The sequence below is a fragment of the Bufo bufo genome, chromosome 8 (assembly GCF_905171765.1).
Source record: "Bufo bufo chromosome 8, aBufBuf1.1, whole genome shotgun sequence".
NCBI classification, from domain to species: domain Eukaryota; kingdom Metazoa; phylum Chordata; class Amphibia; order Anura; family Bufonidae; genus Bufo; species Bufo bufo.
Window position 1 is genome coordinate 176,146,829 of NC_053396.1, and position 18,754 is coordinate 176,165,582.

The following is an 18,754-nucleotide window of genomic DNA, read 5'->3' on the forward strand; positions in this document are numbered from 1 at the left end:
GGGCTGTGCAGTGACTGGAGGGCACACCCTTTCTTCCCACTGGGCACTCCCTGGAGTTGGGGCTCCTGCCTGGTCATAGCTGGGGTGCCCTTGGTGTTAGGTGTTTGGGTTAAAGGCAGAAGAATAGACTAATTAGGCGACAGATGGTGGAGTCAGTAACCAGGCCAGTTGGTTGCAATAAATAAAGGGGGTAATTTATTAAGGCTGGTGTTTTAGACGATAGTCTGGCGGTGGATCTGCAGAAGGTATGAAGAGGCGCCAGCCTCTACATGACTTTGGCGCATCCACTGCCAGTCTAAATGTAAGCCAGCTTCCTTGATTGCTTAAATTTAGACCATTTTGTACGCCTAAAACAGTCGTAGACCTGACGTGAGCTGAAAAAAGTCAGAAAACTGATCTATAGCTGATAGTAAATGAGCCCCAAAGTCTCTTTCCTAAAGTTCAAAATAGGAGTAGTAGTACATCCGACAATAACAAGGCACAATTTCAAAGTATAGAACTGCAATTCTTTCCCAGTGATAGTGTATGGACAGCAGCAATAGACTACTTCTGTCTGTCTGTCTCTAAAGTTAATCTCTGCAGAACATTAGGCATGCAGTGAGGTTCTTGTTAAATGCTTTTGCGGTTTCCGGGCTGAGGGGTGCCGATTTGAGATACGTCTGTCCAAACTGTGTGGAAGGGTGCATTAGCAATGTTCCCTCTCACAGCCGTAAGGTCTCTCTTTCTGCCATAAACATGCACAATACCTTGCTGACGGACTACAGCGCATGGCCTTGTGGGTTCTAGACCTTTTTTCTTTCAGGAGCACTTTGGTGGTAAAGGTGCTTTCTAGGCTGTATAAGCCTCAGAGATGAAGATTCTCTGAGCACAGACCTAGCCCTGAGGAGCTTGCACATTTAGGTCATCACTGTTCCTCAGCTAGGCTCATCTAATGCTAACTAACCATTGGTGGACCCAGGGCCATCTCCTTGCAACCTAATTGTAACGGACCGTTTCAGCAGACAAGGGGTTAAAATCCGTTTAGGCGATAAGCCCCTTTCTGAGAGACAGGCACAGCTACTGCAGGATACACCAAACTCCCGAACTGGATACAAAATAGCACTCCAAACTGGAACCTCACGAATAGCTGCTAGCAGACGAACAGGAATCAGCTTACACTCCTGGCAATCAGTCCCTAACAGCATACAGCGGTTACCCCCAATAACGAGACAAGGCTCCTTGTTGAGGGTCAAACAGTGGTCTGACTGTACTTCACGTACAGCCTCTTTTATTCATAAACCGCAAACATAGTACTGCCCACAGGGGTTTGAAATACAACCAATCAGTAATTTACAACACATACAATGTAACTACAGCAACCAATCGTTCACACCCCCAGAGGACCAGAATGAAGACTGTGACATAGGACAGATACAACATATCCCCACAATGCATCATGGTCTCCTCCTCTCTGTCCCGGAGACAACCTGAGGAGCAATCCAATTATCTCTGAGGACAAAGGGAGATCGCCAATACACATGTGAGGACAACAGAACAGACATCACCATTTAAACACACAATGGGACAATGGCACAATAGAAACACACCCAGCATTTCCCTCCCAAGCTGACAAGTTACACTTATTATAAATTGTTACAACTTTGTGAGTTTACATTGGCCATACATATATCTAACATCAATTTAAACAGTATAACTTTGGGACAAACCTATCCAAAATTCACTTGAATCGGTTCAGGGGTTTAAAAGTTAGTATATGGCCCATAATCCTGGGGCAAGAGGCCAGCAGCCAGGCCTCTCCAAAACCCAGTGGCGAGGTTGGTTTCGCCACACTAATAGAATTAGCCAAGGTGTTAACCATTCATTATCTATACAGTGCTATTAGGTATACAAATATAGCTAACCACATTTAACTTGGCAATGTAACATCATGGTAATAACAAACCACAATGGCAAGTTTCCAATGGAGTGGTGTAAAACATGCTTCTGGAGATAAATTATGGCTTTCTCAAGCAGGATCACGAGGGCACATACGTAGGTGCGAATCACCAGTAATGAAGCATAGTAAGACATGCTACTACTGGACTCTAGAGCAGTGGAAACGTGTTCAGTGGAGTGATAAATCATGCTTCTCTGTCTTTAAGTCTTATAAATGAGTCTAGGTTTGGTGAATGCCAGGAGAACATTACCTGCCTGACTGCATTGTGCCAACTGTACAGTTTGGTGGAGGAGAGATAATATTATGGAGTTGTTTTTCAGGTGTTGACCTAGTTCCAGTGAAGTGAAATCTTAATGCTAAGTGTAAAGTCAAAAATTGCTACATCTGTACCACATTATGGACAGTTTTATGCTTCCAACTTTGTGGGAACAGTTTGGGGAAAGTTCTTTTCTGTTCCAGCGTGACTGTGCCCCAGTGCACAAAGCAAGGTCCATAAAGACATGGTTTGGTGACTTTGATGTGGAAGAACTTGACTGGCACCGAGCCCTGACCCCAAACCTATCCAACACCTTTGAGATGAACTAGAATGAAGACTGTGAGCCAGGCCTTCTTGTCCAACATCAGCATCTGACCTCACAAATGTTCTTCTGGATGAATGGGCAAAAAGTCCCATAGACACTCTCCAAAATCTTGTAAAAAGCCTTCCCAGAAGAGTGGAAGCTTATTTAGCTACAATGGAAGGATCAATTCCATAGTAACACCTATGGATTTAAAATGGGATGTCCATTGGGATGTCCCAATACATTTGTCCATATACTGTATGTTTTTAATAATTGTCTGTATTGATAGGTTCATTTGATCTGATTGTTATATAAGACGGGAGAACATATTTTCCTGTAGGGCCTTGAGGAAGCGTGCTCATGTGAAGTGTCTGTAGGCCAGTGAACATCACTTCTCGCATGGTCTCTGCATTTATGTCAATATACTAGGCTGGTGGGTCAGTAAAAGCACACTGGCGGTGGAGTCTTACTTTTTATGGGATAACAAAAGTGATGCTGGCTGTCAGTAACAGCTACCCTAAGGTACGTGGTTGTGCAGACACACTTGATCACCAAAAGGTATATATTTATCCATGTCCACATGTGGGGTTACAAAAGACATGGGCTAAAAAGGAACAAGAACCAAAAATATGATCTGCTTGGAAAGATCTGTAGATGTCTGTGATCAATTTTAATGATGCATAAAATGGGTGCAGCCGAAACTTGCATGAAATACAGTGTATACATTCAGTATGTACCAACGTCTTCCCATTACTCCAAATTTGTTGTTCCCCCAACTCAGAAAATATCACTGTCCATTAAATATTGTAGTGCACATGTGTAAAAACCATTGCAGGACATTTTTGGGTGTATACCTTTTTTTTGTAAGGTTTCCTCATCTTTCGGTTTTTAAGCAAGCAATAGATTTGGCAAAAACTGCTAGGCGGCCAACATGAGGTCGTATGTACATTTGCCAAACTTGCCGATATGACATTTCATGTAGTTTATGACATGTATGTGTTATTTTAGGCTGTGACACCAAAGATCCAGAAATCCAAGACGCTTTTGTAAATTTGGGAAGCATATAATAGCTGGTTCCATAGTTTGTATAATTGAATGTTATATGGATACCTTATTGTTTCAAGCAATACCCTATGGCTAGCTGCCAAACATGCAGTCTTTGGATCCGGCATAGCCGGATAGTGCCACGTGGCGCCAGACCCCATTGACTACAGTGGGAACCAGAGGGGATTCGGCCAGTCATTAATTGCTGCACACGCCATTTTTTGTCTGGCCAAATCCCACCATTTATGCCATGTAGCGGCCGGATCCCATTATAGTCAAGAGGCACTATCCAGCTATGTTGGATCCAGTGAACTCCGGTAGGCTGTTCTCTGCCAAAATGCTTTGCCAAAATGCTATGTGTGTCAAGTTTTCTTCACCCGTGCAACAAAATCATGCAGCGTGACACAAAAAAAGGTGCACATGGTTGCGGTCTATCACAGGCCCTCTCCATAAGAGAAGGGTCCCCGATAAACCCTTTCCCAGTCCCTCTGGGCCAGAAGGCACCAAGATAAAAAGGCAACCCCCAACCAAAACTGGGAGTACGTCCAGGCAACCCTCAGACGAAGCTGAGAGTACGCCAATCTGTGCTCCGGCTTCCACCTAGGCTGCCACTCTAGGTGTCGACACGGAGCTCAACAATACTAGGCTGGCCGCTCCCCGGAGGGAGAGGCCAAGGGGTTTTGCAGGGGGGTGAGGAACCAGATGGCCACATACATCCCCCCTAGACCTCAAGGGGGTAACTCATAAGGGTGCCACAACAAGAAATCCTTGTGCCAAACAAATGTGGAAAGTGAACACACAGTGAACAGAAAAAATAAATAAAGTGAATGTGTGCTGAAGCTCAGCATTAAAAAATTCCTCCTCCTTACGCCAGGCCTAATGGTCGGGAAAGAATAGAGGTGAGTGTGCTCAAAATGTGAGAAAGGGAAGTGCGTGCAAATGGGCCATCACTCAGTGGGTTCCCAGCCCCAGTGAGCTCAGGCACCCCAGAGTCACCACTCCTGGGGCACTTCTGCCCCTCGGGCTTCCAAACATCTCAGCCCCTGGCTTCAATCCGGCGATCCCTTGGTCACCTAGCATAGGACACTAATGGCCCAAGCCGTACACCCTAGGGGCGACTGTGTGGTTCTCTGCTCTCATCCTGGTGTCCTGGACTAAACCACCAGGACTTAATAACTACAGCTACTACACTTGATCTTAGCCAAAAGGCCAAAAAGCGATAAGTAGCCTAAGTACTTTCTATCCTGCCTAGCAATTAGCCTGGAATCAATATGAAGTAGTATTCCAGTTTAGGCAGGGTGCTGTATCTCCTCAAAGAGACGAGTCCTGTATAGAGACCTACTGGAAATACTCCATGGTATGGAGACTTATTGGTAGTCGTCCATGGGAAAGGAATAGGCAAAGAGGTATAAGAAAGAGAACCATCTCACTAGCGCCACCTTGTGGAAGTGGCTCCCAAGTAAAAATCCAACTTTTTAACAAGCCTTGGGACATGCCTAGGGAAAGTGCCATATTGACAAGGGACAGGCACCCCCAAACAGCTGTCTACGGATGGATATCTGGCTTGGCATTTTCCCTGCACATATTCCAAGGCTTGTTAAAAAGTCGTATTTTGAGTCACAGACTTCTACAAGGTGGCACTAGCAAGATAGTTCTCTTCCTCAGAAGATAATTCTTTGTAATATTCCAGTAATCTGGCTTTTTTTAATTGGACTGACCTCTTTTTTTGGCAGGGGTTCATTGTTCAAGGGGTTCTCACTGTCTAGGGGTACAACAGGATTCAAAGCATGCAGTCAAAAGAGCCAGAGGAGCATAGAAAGGACTGGCACTCCTGTAACTGGCACACATGCTCACCTGGATGCATGCCATCACCATCGGTGTATGCAGCATAATTAATACTGCAATTAACATCAGGGCCAGACCTGTAAAAGAAATAATGAGGACTCATCTTTGGCACTATTCCCCATGACTCCACTGCTCTTAAATTAGCATGAACCTATTACTGCTAGAAAGCAGATATTAGGATTTTCACACCTACAGGTGCACCTAGAAACTGGGATATAATAAAAGCTGTAGGCTGCCTTCACACACGGCAGATTTAGTTGCAGAAATTTCTGAAACTGAAAATCAGTTCTATTCATTTGAACTGGTTTGCCACCAAAACAATGCTATTAAAGGGGCTATGCAAGAATGGGGGAGGGGGGGGGGGTATGAAACCCCCCCCCCCCCCCCCCATTCTGCCAGACCTGCAAAGGAAAGATGACTTACCTGCTTCCCAGCATTAGCTTCCCTCTCCTCCTGCAGACCTGTGATGCTCCGCAGAGCTCCATCGATGTCCGGTTTGACATCTCCGCAGCCAACCACTGGCTGCGGTGGTGTCCGGATCCCTTTGCGTCATGTAACCATTTGTCATGACGCAAGGGGAGCCGGACACTGCCGCCATCAGTGATTGGTGGGGGCGATGTGAAACCAGATGTTGACATCGATGGAGCACAGCAGATCATCACAGGTCTGCAGGAGAAGGAGCGGGGAGCCGGCATTCTTGCATAACCCATTTAAGATGAATGTAACTAATTTAATTCCGAGACATTTCTGCGACAATTGGCATTAACGCTGATCTCAGACATTTAACCTCTCAAATGCCATGACCACGCCATTTGAGGTAGCATTCCCAGGAAGCCCTGTGCTCCCGGGGCCCAAATGGCTTTCCCTAAGGGGACTTAACATACATGTAAGGACTCATGCACATGACCGTTGTCGGCTGGTGCCCATATTGTGGCCCGCAAACAGCGGGTCCTATATATACGAGCACCGCATCACAAATGCGACATTAATGCAGATCTCAGACATTTAAAGGGAACCTGTCACCAGGATTTTGGGTATAGAGCCGAGGACATGGGTTGCTAGATGGTCGCTAGCACATCCACAATACCCAGTCCCCATAGCTCTGTGTGCTTTTATTGTGTAAAAAAACCTATTTGATACATATGCCAATTAACCTGAGATGAGTCCTGTATGTGAGATAAGTCAGGGACAGGACTTGCAATGAGCAGGACCGTGGTACGGTTACGCGGACGCCAAATTATGCAGTGGGTCCGGATATGGGTATAGAAGTCTATAGTCTTTGTTCGTGACGCCAATTGCAGCGTGCGCAGGGTACTAACGCAGGGCCCTTTAAGGTGTTGTAACTCACGTACCAGGTTAGGAATGCCAGAGTGGGGTAATGTCTCTGTGTGGTAATGGCAATAGTGTCAACGGTGTCTCCTACCTTGGTACGGCTGGACTCCTGGATCCTGGCTCACTTGCAATAAAATGAGTGTGCTGCTAGTAGGAGTAATTGAGGGATTTGCAGCAATAATTGAGATCCAGACTTGGAATAAAGTTCAAACTTGTCTTTACTATATGCAGCTTTCATCCAAGTGAAATACAGCAATAGTCTGAAGTCCCAGCAGGTATTGGCAATGTATGGCAGGAATCTATCTCTTCTGCTTCTATCATGTGCCTGGAGCTCTCTGCAGGATAAGTCGTCTGCTTGTGGCTCTGTAATGTGGCAGGAATCACTATCTCCTGCACTATCCTCTGCTGTATTGGGGACTGACTAGCTGAGGAGGAATTTAGCTTCTCCTGGTCTCTGGACGGTACTCACAGTTGTACTCACAGGGTATGCTTCTTCCTGGAATACTGGAGGTGGCTGCTTGCTTTCTACCAGCTGAGGCTGAAGGGCTCAGACTGGGAATGATGATCTTTTGTCTCAGCCGAGACAAGATTCTGGCTTGGATCCCTAGAACTGGGAGCTCCTACCAGCACAGCCTTCCCCTAGCCGGGGTGGCACACTAACTGAACTTCCTTCCCCACCCATGAGGCAGGATGTGGGAACATTCCACACCTCCTCACAGAGGGGGGAGCTAAACTGGAATGTACTATTCCAGTCTAGAAATGCTAAACTGAACTAAGTCCCTGCTAAACATTGCTGCCACCTGCTGGTGAACATGAAAATTACAGCAAATACATTTAACAAGGATTCCAATGCACATTTGTCAGAATGTGATGTTAAATTACACAGGATGACAATGCAGATACACTTAACAGGTTGTAGCTGGGCAAAAGAGTTCCGTAACATAACTCTGGGATGTTACAGACTCATCTCAGATTAATTTGCATATGTATCAAATTGCTTTTTTTACACAATAAAAGCACACAGAGCTATGGGGACTGGATATTGCGGATGTGCTAGCGGCCATCTAGCAATCTATGTCCTCAGCTCTATGCACAAAATCCCGGTAACATGGAAGCCCGCGGAAGAACTGAGGAGTGCATGCACTATTTTTTTGTGGTGCAGACCGTCAGATGCGGATTGCGGACCCCATTCAATTGAATGGTTCCTGCGTTTGCATACGGCTCTACGGTCGGTGCCCCTGCAGCCCGGGTGGCGCATGTTTGGGTGCATAAGCCCTAGAAAAAAAGAAGAAAAAAAGTTTAAAAATATATATATATAAAAAAAAATCAAATCACCACCTTTCCCCATAAATAAATGAATGAACAATAAAAAATTAAAAAATTAAGATAATTTGCACCGCTGCATCCCGAGACACTTGAACTATTAAAATCTAAATGTATTTATCCCATACATTGAACGCCATTTTGTTGCTTCACCTCCACCAAAAATTGTAATAAAAAGTGATCAAAATGGTATCACTGAAAACTACAGTCCGCCCGCAGCAAATGAGCCCTCACACAGCTCCGTCACTGAAAACTACAGACCATCCAGCAAAAAAAAAAAAAAAGCCCCCATACAGCTATGTAAATGGAAAAGTAAAAAGTTAAAAGGTTTGTCCGGCCATATACATTGATGACCTATCGTCAGGATAGGTCATCAATATCAGCTGTTTGACACAGAGGCGGCTCTCCATGCGAGCGCTGCTTCCTCGTCTTTACACTGTGCGTCATCCCCTGTGGATGAACTGCAGTGTAATGAACAGGAAGCCGTGCTCGCATGGAGCGCAGCCTCCTCTTCAAACAGCTGGTGTCGGACCACACCCATCTGAGATGATGACCTATCTTGATGACAGGTCATCAATATATATGGCCGGACAATCCCTTTAAGGGTCTGGGAAGGCAGAGAATAAAAAATAATGAAAAAACGGAAATCCCCAGGGTCTTGAAAGAGGACGAGCCTCCCTAGCATTGCGGGTGACGCTAGGGAGGCTCTTTCCCGTCCCCACCTGCCATTGGCTGCTCCCCCCTGACACCAGATGTTTTCATCCGCGCACGTGGAGAAGCAGCAGCGGCGGTGCGGGAACCAGCGGCGGCACAGGGAGCGGGGAGCCAGGTAAGTATATTCATTGTGAGGAGATCGGGCATATGGGGGGCATTTAATAGTCTTGGATAACCCCTTTAAATAGGAGCTGGCCCCTCTCCTGACATGTCTGTTTTAGTAACTACTTGCATTCTCTTCTGTGCCAGGATACTGTAGTTGCTGCAAAAAAAAAACACTTTTATTCAATATGCTAATTAGCTGTTAAGTTCACGGAGGTCGGACCAGTGCTGATCGGTGCACCATAGCTCCAGCCCCCCCTCTCCTGCAGAAGCCAAACCCTGTCAATCAAGCAAAAGAGAGAGAGGTGCTGAGAGGAGAAAGCCAGAGCTATGGTATACCAAGTGTAAAGCTAAGTGGTTGTGGCCAAACCTGGGCCCTGAAGAGGTGCTATAAATTTAATTTGATTCTTTTTTGGGGGGGATGGGGGGGGGGGGGGCATATCGATTTTTTATTGGGACCCAGAAGCTTTTAAGCTACGAATGGGATCAGGAAATGTAACACTTTCTTGCATAAGCAATATGGGGAAGTCAGCAGCCACAGTTATATGTAGCTAGTGGGCACAGGCTGGTGACGCTCACCATTGGGTGCCCACCTACTCCGCCTGCAGGGTCCCACTCAGGATACGTGGGAACTGCAAAATAACTTTAAAACTGTATTCTCATACTGCATGTCATTTTGTACTACAACACCTGTTGTATCCCTGTTCATAGGCTGGTCTGGTGTAATTTATACATCCCACCACTAGATGGGGATAGCACTTAGACTATATATAAACCTTAGCCAGGCCTAGTGTGGGGGAAGATTCAAATTAAAACCAGAGATGAGAATGCAGAGTGAAGACTTCACACCACAGATTAGTGAGTGGAGCCAACTTCGCTATGAGGTAGTACCAAGGTGTGAGGCGCAGAAGAGCGTTTTCCTTCTGTGGCCGGACTATATACTCGCATCCCTGACCAGTAGGAGAGAGTTTGCCTCCCTGGAACAGACCCAAGCATCAGAAAGATTCATCGGTGATAACAGCTGCTATTTAGGGCTACAGACACCTTTGCGCATGGTGGAGGACATTATAGCTTCTGGCCGCCACACCATAATTCTGGGAAACAGATTAGCTACCTGTCCCAATATTCAGCTTGGAGGGAAAAGACAAGGTTTAGGACTGAGCATACCAACTGAAGTAAGGTACTCCATAACCACAGCCTGAACCAGGGCCTAAGAAAGTCTAGAAACAGTGGATTCGCAGATTAACTCTAATACCAACAAGAGACTGTATTCTGTAATGCTGCAGCTAAATTCAGTTCAAGTAAAAGTTGTGAGTTGCACCTTACCACTGTCTACCTCCTTATTACTACTATTGGTTGTACCACCATTAACGGTACTGGCGTCACGACAAAAACCATCAAGGGACTCAGCCGCAACAAGCACCCTAAGCACCCCTAACATCAAGGCCCCCTCAACCACCATCTTGGCTGGTGCTTCCCTACCACAGAGTGTGCCCCGGAGGTTTTCGTGCTATCTTCCTCATCACTGTGCTGCCGGCCCAGGGAGGCTTTCTGCTAACCGTGAGTAAACTGATGAACTGTGTTGTTATTTGGCCCCTCATCGGTCCACCATGCACCTCACGTGTTGCCCCTGCGGTTCTGGCTGGCTGCATATCTATTCTTGGCGTCACGAACATGATATTAACCCTTGCGCCATATTTGAGAGACTGTCGCATGTGAATAAGCCCCTTTACTTGATTGAGAGACTTTTACTCATTGCCCACTGTATTGGGCCACAGAACTGTTTAAACTGATTGGAAATTGCATGAAAGTGCTATACTAGTCCCCAGCATAAAAATCGCAGTGTTAAAAGTGAGAAAAGCAGACATTTGTGTGTCACTAAAACGGCTTGCTGTCAGTGAATAGACTGTTTATATGCACTAAAGATGGCCGCCGGAGTTCTTGTTTGAAAAAAAATACTGCGCCATCACTGTAGATAAGTTAGCGATACCCCCTGAAGAGCGGGAAAATCTTGTGCCGCCCACTTATGCAAAATTGTCTGGTCAAAGCCCGTCCTACCTTTACTGTGTTGACTCTGAGAGGCCGAACCCTGTATGCAAACCCAGCGCCGCCTCCTCTGCCCTATGAAAAGTGCTGCCGCAGAGCGGAATGGGTGGAACCATGTGTGGAATATCGATGTGCTCACCTGTTGGATGTTGTGACAAAGACACAGCCACCTATGAATATCTTAATACACAAAAGACTGTTCCATTATTGTGTGCCACCACACCACCCAACCCAATTGGAGTACTGACCATTGTTGCTCCGGACACCCGATTCCCTGAGACCGCCCCTTGTACGGTGGATAATGGTTGCGTCGCCCCTATCAGTCATATAGACCTGGGAGGCGGGCCTAGCACTCAGGAAGAGCGTGACGTGCGTGCGCACGTTGAAAAGAGAGACGATGATTGCTGTATGGAGAGAGGAGTGTATTGCCGAAGCAGCATGGCAGAAAAGCAAGCGAGCTCTGCACCAGAGATTGAATCCGGACGGGACCCTGTCGCCGCTCCGACTTGGACCCCGTCCCCTACACATATAACTCCAGAACTGCAGGTTCGTGTACAAGATTTGTGGGACCGCCACTGGAGGGAACGTAGTGAGGACCGCAACCCTGAATCTGCGGATGGTAGTGCAGGTCAGCGCGCAGTCGCGATGCCACGACACCGGCCTCCAAAGTATGCCGAAAGGTCCGGTCTGGTGTTGCTGATGCCCCCACCATAGCTTGGCCCACTACTGAACAGACAGCACTTTGGGCTAAGTTGTCAGCGGAGATTAAGTCAGCTCGACTCCCGCGCACCCATGCTTGCAAGAAATATAACGAGGGTCTAACTCGTAAATTACTGGAGGAACCTGTAAAGGACTTCCCGGTTCCAGTACGGAAACTGGGCCGAGTGCTTGATTTTTGCAAACAACGGGGATTTGGATTCATCCGCGATATGGAGACCAATCGGGATTACTATGTCAATCGCCGGTCTGTGAAGAGGAAGGAACTCCCTGCTTGGCTACATAGCCTATATGTCAATGAGGTGGTTGAGTTCACCCCTGCAGAGGGTGCACGTGGACCTTATGCTACCGCAGTACGTCGGCCAGGACAGCCCACAGAGACCCAGGAACTTACCAGAGACTCTGAGTCTGAGGAGGATCTAGAACAGGAACTCTCTACCGCCCCCGTGCGGCCTGCGGCGAAGTATGTGCCACCTAGTACTCAGAACCAATACGCCACTGGTTTTGCAGGAACCAATATTCTCTGGCAACCCGCCATTGTTACCAGAGACCCTGACAGTAAACCTAAACTCCAGAGGGAACGGGTTAGGAGAAGAAGGCCCGAGCCAAAAAGTCTCAGTACAGCTGTAGAGGACTGTGCAGTTTTGTTCCAGCAACTAGCTGTACAGCAACATCAGGGATTCACTATTCCAACTTATGAAGAGAAACCAGCAGCTTCTTCAGCAATGAAAGATCCACCAAAGGAATTAAACCCTGTAACCAGGATTGACCCTGCGAGTGGGCTGGATTACAGCATAAAGAAAGAACAGCCCCCTATCTTTGAAAAGGTGAAAAAGAAACTTAACTTGCCATCCACACCCAAACAGAGGATAATGGAGGGACAGCCAGATGGATCTTCCCCTGATTCATGGGATTCTGGAAGCCCAATTCCTACAGATGTGTCATCATGTTCCGATCCCTACAACTAAAGTAGGCCGTTCACCAACCACTTATATGGAGCAGGAGCTGCCATTTGTTTGAGAGGACTTCTCTTATTGTTCTTGTTTTGAGACCCTCTCTCTGTTCTATTTGCAAGGACTCCATCCAGGACTCCACCTGAATCCAGAAAAATTTTGCACTTCATTTGTGTGTTTTATCCTGTTTAACCCCTTTTTACCCCATTTTTAGATTATCAAGGGACTATGTTAACGCAACGTTTAAAGCATGCTACCCAGAAAATTTTCTGTGCTTATCCTTTTTATAATTTTTTTTTGCACTTTAAAAACATTTTATACATGTTTTATACCCCATTTTAGGTATGGACTCTGTTTTCAAAACCGTATCATGGACTTTACTGCCCTTATGTGAGATCATTCTTTAATCACCATTTTTGGCCGTAACACATCTACCACGAAAAAAAAAAAAAAATGTATGTGATATGTTTTATATATTTGCCTAGAATGTATTTTTGTGCATAACCCTTTATTCACAGGAGGTTATCGTAGAGTCATGATAATGCATTGCAATGTTTATATCCATATGTATATATTTGGTGTATTTCAGGAATCGGCTTAGAGACCCACAGCTTCAGATATTACCAACGTCGAGTTCGACTTATATTTTACCATGGGGGTATGCAGCGTCCCACTCAGGACACGTGGGAACTGCAAAATAACTTTAAAACTGTATTCTCATACTGTATGTCATTTTGTACTACAACACCTGTTGTATCCCTGTTCATAGACTGGTCTGGTGTAATTTATACATCCCACCACTAGATGGGGATAGCACTTAGACTATATATAAACCTTAGCCAGGCCTAGTGTGGGGGAAGATTCAAATTAAAACCAGAGACGAGAATGCAGAGTGAAGACTTCACACCACAGATTAGTGAGTGGAGCCAACTTCGCTATGAGGTAGTACCAAGGTGTGAGGCGCAGAAGAGCGTTTTCCTTCTGTGGCCGGACTATATACTCGCATCCCTGACCAGTAGGAGAGAGTTTGCCTCCCTGGAACAGACCCAAGCATCAGAAAGATTCATCGGTGATAACAGCTGCTATTTAGGGCTACAGACACCTTTATGCATGGTGGAGGACATTATAGCTTCTGGCCGCCACACCATAATTCTGGGAAACAGATTAGCTACCTGTCCCAATATTCAGCTTGGAGGGAAAAGACAAGGTTTAGGACTGAGCATAACAACTGAAGTAAGGTACTCCATAACCACAGCCTGAACCAGGGCCTAAGAAGACCTAGAAACAGTGGATTCGCAGATTAACTCTAATACCAACAAGAGACTGTATTCTGTAATGCTGCAGCCAAATTCAGTTCAAGTAAAAGTTGTGAGTTGCACCTTACCACTGTCTACCTCCTTATTACTACTATTGGTTGTACCACCATTAACGGTACTAGCGTCACGACAAAAACCATCAATATTAGCATATAATACGTAATTTTAGTTTTGGGGCGAAAAATACGAAAATATGTAGGTATTGATTTGAGATTAGAGAACCATTCCATTGTGCTGCTCACAAGTCATTAACCCCGTGCAGGGTGTATGTTTAGTACGTGGCGTGTTTACTGTGTAATTATTTACCTTGGCATGTTCTGGCCAACCGGTGATCAACGCGGCTACAAAACAGCTTACAACCAGGGAGAGGCTGGCACCTGCTTTGTCTCCTGTGTGGCCCTCAAATTTCAGTTCAAAATAGAAAACGAGGCGGAGAGGAGAATTTATCGATCAGTTTGAATAAATCTTCCCATAAATAAGTCACCTAACAATTGGCAATAAAGCATTTCTTTATATATTAGACTAGCAGAAGGACCCGGCTTTGCACGGGTATATTTCATTTATTTCATTTCATATTTGTGTGTGTTGTTAAAAGATATCGACAGGTTCCCCCATAACGTGACCTCTACAGCACCCCGCCCCCATAACAGTGACCTCTACATCACCCTGCCCCCTTAACAGTGATCTCCACAGCACCCCACTCCTTAACACTGACCCCTTCACAGTGCCCCACCTCCTTTAAAATGGGACCTCCAATGCAGCCCACCCTCTTAACTTTGACCTTCACAGCAGCCTGCCCCTTTAACAGTGAGTTCCACAGCACCCCAACCCCTTGACAGTAACCACCACAGGGGCTCGCCCCCCCTAACAGTGACCTTCATAGGGAACAGTCCCCTTAACTCTGACCTCCACCATTCCCTGCCCCTTTAACAGAGAGCTCCACAGCTCCTGCCCCTTTAACAATGACTGCCACAGTACCCAGCTCCCTTAACAGTGACCTCACAGTACCCTGCTCCCTCTCTTAACAGTGACCTCACAGTACCCCGCTGCCTTAACAGTGACCTCCACAGCAGCTGCCCCTTTAATAGTGGCCTCCACAGTCCCCTGCCCCATTAACAGTGACCTCCACAGAGCCCGCCCCTTTAACAGTGACCTCCACAGCGGCGTAACAATAGTCCAATTGAATTCTTTTTCTTACGGGGCATTATTGTCTTTAATTGACAGTATATAAAACCCCACAGAATTAGTATACACTTAAGGTCATGTGAGCAGTGGTGACTCTAGGAACAATATATAGGGGGGGCACATAAGATACCACAGTCAAAAATGGGGGGTGCACTAATAATTTTCACCACTTAATCATACTACTGAAAATAAACGAAATAAGTATATATAAATAAGATTACAAAATATGAGAGTATTGCGGTATGCAGGGATACCTTTTCATTGTACTAAGACAAGCTTTCAAGAGTTTTCCTTTCTTCCTCAGTACGCTTGAGTATTCAGAAACAATCTACTCCTAAGGGTGGGTTCACATCTGCGTTATGCCATTATGTTATAGGTTCAGTTTCAAACAGAATATAACGAAATGGCCAGATGGAATGCAAAACGGAAACCTTTAAGAGGCATTCCGTTTTGCTCTGTCCTAATAGAAGTCTATGGGAAAACATAACCGATCCGTCTGGGTCCCGTTATGCAAGACGGAAAACAGGGGCATCTGTGGATGACACACTGTTATGGGGGCATCTGTGGATCAACTGGTCAAACTTATTAAATGGCTCCCAAACACAATATCCCCCTTCACCCCCCCCCCCCTCCAACACTTAATTAACCCCTTCATGGACTAAAAAAAAGTTCAAAGCATAACACACAGCAATGGGGCTAGGTGGGCTGGCAATGGGGCTGGGTGGGCTGGCAAGGGAGGGGTTAAAAAGTGATGGATGGCCCTGTTATTTACTAGGCAAGCACCTGTTGTGACAGGTGCAAAGCGATCTCCTAACTGTATTCCCCCCCCCCCCCAGTCCTGCCAGACACAATGCAATTAATAGCACCCCCACCCCCTCCCCTTCACAATGATAATGCCCTCAGGCAGCCATCCTGCAAACTGCAATCAGGTCCCTCCTCTCAATCCAAGAGCACATTGGGGGATCAGTGAAGGAGATCTAGTGCAATGAGTGGGGGTCAGTGACAGTGTTAAGGGGGCACCTCTGCACAGTACCCCCTCTGTATGAGCCAGTGCAGTCCCTTTGCTGCTGACTCTGCCTGTCATTGTCACTGATCAGTTTTTCCCCTTCCCCTTAGGCCTCATGCACACGACCGTTGTGTGTTTTGCGGTCCAAAAATTGCGGATCCTCAAAACACGGATGGCGTCCGTGCACATTCCGCAATTTGCGGAACGGCACGGACAGCCTTTAATATAACTGCCTATTCTTGTCCGCAAAGCAAAACTGCCTGTGTGTTTCCCACTTTCCCACAGAGAGCAGCAAACGAGCAATCAGTAGCCAGGAGCAGCCTTACCTCAGCGCAGCTGCCGCGCTGCGCTCCAAGTCCCGCTCTGTTCCTCCTATTCCTGGCTTCCATCCACTTCCTGCCGCCGCGCCAGAATTGACTGGCGGCGTGGCGCGCGAATCTGCAGGCAGTTTGTGCGTGTGACGCATGTCACGGCAGTGTGTGATGATTCGGATCGGCTGCGGCCGGGCCATGGGGCCAGACTAGCGTTACATTTTAAAGGGGAAGGGCAGGAATCAATGGGGGCACACGGGGGGGGGGGGGGGGCAAGGAATAACAGTTGCCCCCCCTTTGCCCCCTTGTAGCAACGCCTATGCATGTAAGTTACATCAGCCTCTACAACAACGTTGGCTAAGCGTCGCAATCTAAATCATAATAACTCACACATAAGCTGTCTTATACTAAGAATATACTGCGTTGCCTATAGCAACCAATCAGAGCTCATATTAATGACGTGTAGCAAAATAGAAGCTGAGCTGTGATTGGTTGCTATATGCGACCTGATGAATATCCAGGCTAACTGCCACAATAGCCAACAGACAATGGCTGCTGGAGTTTGGCAGTTAGGTTACTAAGCGTATTTTTTGCCAAATAATTGGAAAGCGCGGGGTGAAAATTTCCACTCAAAACATAGTCTATGACGTTCCCCGAGTCACAGGAGGCGGCTCTGCAAAAGTTTGTGATTGTAAATGCGATGGTGCAGATTCCTTCAGCGAACATACACACATACATACATACACTCAGCTTTATATATTACTGTAGATTATAGTAGAATATTGATGACCTGTCCTCAGTATAGGTCATCGATACTTGGTCCGTAGGGGTCCGACTGCCGAAACACTCGCCGATCAGCTGTTTGAAGAGCGCTGTGGAGCTCCGGTGGGATCACATGGCCTATATGCAGCTCAGTCCCATTCAAGTGAATTGGCTTGAGCTGCAATACCAAGCACAGCCACTATACAATGTACGGCGCTGTGCTTGGTATGCTGTGAGATGACCACAGCGCTCACTAGACAGCTGATCAGTGGTGGTGCTGGGTGCCAGACCCCTGCCGATTATATAAATAGGTTATCAATATTCTACTCCCAGAAAACCAGGGGTGCACCACTAATAAAGCCAGGTGAGACGATCGCCTCAGGCAGCACCAGGTAGGAGCAAGAGAGGGGCAGCGCAAGGACCATGGGCAATGAACTCTTTCATTGTGGCAAAGGGGTTAAGTTAAGAAATTGGCATGGGGGGGGGGGCACCGTTTCAGTTTTTTCGCTTTAGGCAGCAGAAAGGCTGCAGAAAACCCCTTTAACAGATCATTGAATATCCACGACCAGAATCTTCAATAGTCAGGGGCAGATTGGCCATAGACTCTACAGGGAAATTTCCCGGTGGGCCGATGCCTAGGAGGGCCACCTAAGCCCTCCACAGACACGGCCGCAAGCTGGGTACATAATGATTAACGTGAAGTCACTTTGTTCAAAACTTTGGAATAATACTGTACAGAGATACGTCTCCTTACAGTATTAGAATGTATGGTCTCTTATGAGCCGAAGTTAGGCTACTTTCACACTAGCGTTTTCAATTCCGCTATTGAGATCCGTCATAGTTTTGTCCCTATTCATTGTCAATGGGGACAAAACTGAACTGAACGAAGCGGAATGCACCAAAATGCATTCCGTTGCATTTGGTTGCATTCCCAACGCTGCAAGCAGCGTTTTTCTGTCCGCGATGTGGTGCGGAGCAAGACGGATCCATCCTGACACAATGTAGGTCAATGGGGACGGATCTGTTTTCTCTGGCACAATAGAAAACAGATCCATCCCCCATTGACTTTCAATGGTGTTCATGACAGATCCGTCATTGCTATATAACACATAATACAACCGGATTCGTTAATGACGGATGCATGCATTTGTATTATTGTAACAGAAGCATTTTTTGCAGATCCATGACAGATCCGCAAAAAACGCTAGTGTGAAAGTAGCCTTAGTTATTCACAAAGTCGCGCGTGACTTCGTTGAATAACTTCCGCAGTTGATTTTTAAAGTGGAAAATCAGGCTCCCGTTCCAAGGTAATAGTCGGAACCAAAGCCAAGTTCGGTTTCAAGTTTAAAAGTGGTTTTCCACTTTAAAAATCAACTACTGAAGTTATTCAACGAAGTCACGCGCGACTTTGTGACTAACTAACTTCGGCTCATCGGAGCCCATACATTCTAATACTGTAAGGAGACGAATCTCCGTACAGTAGTATTCCGAAGTTTTGAACGAAGCGACTTTGGATGAAGCATCCGAAGCTCGCTTTGCTCAACACCAATAATGATCTAATTCTCTCATACTCACCTGGCCAGCAGCCCTCCTGAATTCAAC